Here is a 3,191-nt window from a genome sequence, read left to right on the forward strand (position 1 = left end):
ATGAGGCAGCAGTCTTACAGAAATTGAGCCTAAAATTGTCAATATTGCAAGAGAAGACAAAAATCAGATTTTTATGTCAGCACCACTGATTATAGAATGTTGGTAACTAAATTGAAATCAAATTTAAGTATTATATAAGTGCATAGTAAATAATTTGGCTGGCCTTTGTTCCTGAACCCTGGGAAGTAGCCTCTAAACCCTTAGAATTCACCAAGAATGGTGGGAATGTCTTTTCATGGTAGACCCATTGGACTAGACCCAACAGTTTACACTAACGAGATGATTCATGATTGGGGGTTGGTCAGTCATGTGATTAGAGTGTTGGGGCTTTGGGCCCCGTGATACTAGCCCAACCTCTTGAGAGACTTGGAGCCACATGTCTGAGCCATATGACTAGTGATTCATCCAATCATGCCTGTAATGAAGCCTCAGTAAAAACTGGACACACGGAAGCTTGGATGAACGTCTGTGGTTGGCAGTACTCAGTGTGCTAGGAGGAAAGTGTGTCCCTGAGAACATGAGGAGAGGGACCATGGAGCCTTCTTTTTGGGACCCTCCCAGACCTTACTCTATGTGTCTCTCCCTTTGGCTGGTTTTGATTTGAATCCTTTTGCTATAATAAAACCATAATAATAACTGTAATAAACATCCTTTTGCTATAATAAAACTGTAATAAAACCGAAATAACGCTTTCCTGAGTTCTGTAAGTCATTCTACTGAATTATGAAACTTGAAGGAATAGTGGGAACCCCTCAATTTGTAGTCAGTTTGTCAGATGTAAGGATGGCCTGGGGACCTCCTAGCTTAGGTTGTTGATAGCTGAAGTCATTGCAATGGGCCAGTCAAAAAACCTTTTGAGATAAAATCTGGTGCATTATAGGCTATTAATTTGTGACCTTTGGCCTAGGCAAATTTAAGCATTCCTGAATGCTTTCCCTAGAAGGGTGAGGGTTTGGACCATCCTACCAGTTTAAGGCCTACTCAAAATAAATGTATTTGAGAGGAGTTTACACTGTTGGTATCTTTTATAGGTTTCCGGGAATATCACTAAAGAGAAGTTTCAAAATTAAATTTTAATAATATTCTGAAAGTAGTAATGCTACTCCTTCATGTATAGGGGTTAGGGTATTTCTTCCAGTGGTTCTGCCTGAGAGGTGGGCCCGTCTTTCATGTCCATTCTGTCAGTCTTTATGGGATGTGAAGAGGGTTCCACCATTACTCAGTGGAAATGAGGCAATTTTTCCCATATTTGTCCTTTACTCTGGTTTATATCTCCCCTCCTAGGTAGGTATCAAAGTATATATGGTCTTCATTTGTGTTGCCTCAAATTCTCATTTCTTCCTTGATATACAAAGGAAACAGGAAGACATGGAACTAAGGGTATTATTGTGGTTCTGTATTTTTACCCTGTTCTAACCTAGCTGAGGGAATGTAGCATAAGTCACCCAACTTTACATTTCACATGTGTCAACCAGATGTACTAATACTTCCCTTAAAGGGTGGTTGTGGGGAGAATATATGAGTAATGTGTGTGACAGCAACTGGTACTATTAACGAGAGGAGAAGCCTGTCTTACTCTTCGCAAGTAATGATTTTACAGTGCTCTGATGGGTATGTTGTAGTGACTTCAGCAGGAAGTGGTTTTGACTTGGGTATATAGTTAAGAGATAATATGGAGTGGAAGTGCTAATGGTTTGTGAATTTTTTTTTTTTTTTTTTTTTTTTTTGAGACGGAGTGTCGCTCTGCTGCCCAGGCTGGAGTGCTGTGACCGGATCTCAGCTCACTGCAAGCTCCGACTCCCGGGTTCACGCCATTCTCCTGCCTCAGCCTCCCGAGTAGCTGGGACTATAGGCGCCCGCCATGTCGCCCGGCTAGTTTTTTGTATTTTTTAGTAGAGACGGGGTTTCGCCATGTTAGCCAGGATGGTCTCGATCTCCTGACCTCGTGATCCACCTGTCTCGGCCTCCCAAAGTGCTGGGATTACAGGCTTGAGCCACCGCGCCCGGCCGGTTTGTGAACTTTTTTTTTTTTTTTGAAACGGAGTCTCGCTCTGTCACCCAGGCTGGAGTGCAGTGGCCGGATCTCAGCTCACTGCAAGCTCCGCCTCCCGGGTTTACGCCATTCTCCTGCCTCAGCCTCCCGAGTAGCTGGGACTACAGGCGCCCGCCACCTCGCCCGGCTAATTTTATTTTTTAGTAGAGACGGGGTTTCACCGGGTTAGCCAGGATGGTCTCGATCTCCTGACCTCGTGATCCGCCCGTCTCGGCCTCCCAAAGTGCTGGGATTACAGGCTTGAGCCACCGTGCCCGGCCGGTTTGTGAATTTTTAAAATAACACCAATTATGAACTTGATGCACACCTGCAGCTAGAATCTTTCTCTAGATGATGTTTGACTATTTTTTTTTTTGTCTTGGGGCCCTAGGTTTTCTCTTTGGTAATATTTATGTGTGTACTACGGCTGTCTATATAAGTGTTAAAAGGCATAATTATAGTTATTAAAAACAATTTAAGGAAAACAGAAAAATGCAAAAATGAAGAAATACAAATACTGAATTTTTTGTATGATCAATGAGGATATTATAACTAAAATGAAAAACATTATACATATCAGTTGCAAAAACAGTTATATTCCCCACAATCTTTTTAAAAAATGTGAGCAGTTTGCTAAAGTGAACTGGGTGATTTATTTTCAACGTTGGAAGAAAAAAATTAAAGCTACATTTGAACTGTTATGGCACCAAGGAGTTCAACTTGACCTCATATGCCAGATTATAATCATCTTTCAAGTGTACAAACAAGGAAGCATAGTTATCAAAGAATGAGAAATACATTTGTTCAAAGACCATTTACTGCTTTAACAAGAGGTGAAAGCTTGCCAGAAATGTATAAACACCTAACCCCGTGCTATTCACAGGCTTAACATGTTCAAAGACTTGGGGGCAGGGGGTGGGGGGTAATTTAAAAATATCTTTGAAGTTGTGGGTATTCATCATCATATCTAATAATGCTTACTTTCTAGAGCCCCTCTCCAAGGAGGGCAAAGCAATTTATCTGACTTATTTTCATGACATCCTTGTGAGATAAGGCAACCACTATTATCTCCCTTTTGCAAATGGAGAAACTGAAACGTTGGGAGGTAAAATCACTTGAAGAAGGTTAGTAGCAGGCCCAAGAATGTAAACACACACAT

This window comes from Piliocolobus tephrosceles, chromosome 2, assembly GCF_002776525.5.
Source record: "Piliocolobus tephrosceles isolate RC106 chromosome 2, ASM277652v3, whole genome shotgun sequence".
In the NCBI taxonomy this organism is placed as follows: Eukaryota; Metazoa; Chordata; class Mammalia; order Primates; family Cercopithecidae; genus Piliocolobus; species Piliocolobus tephrosceles.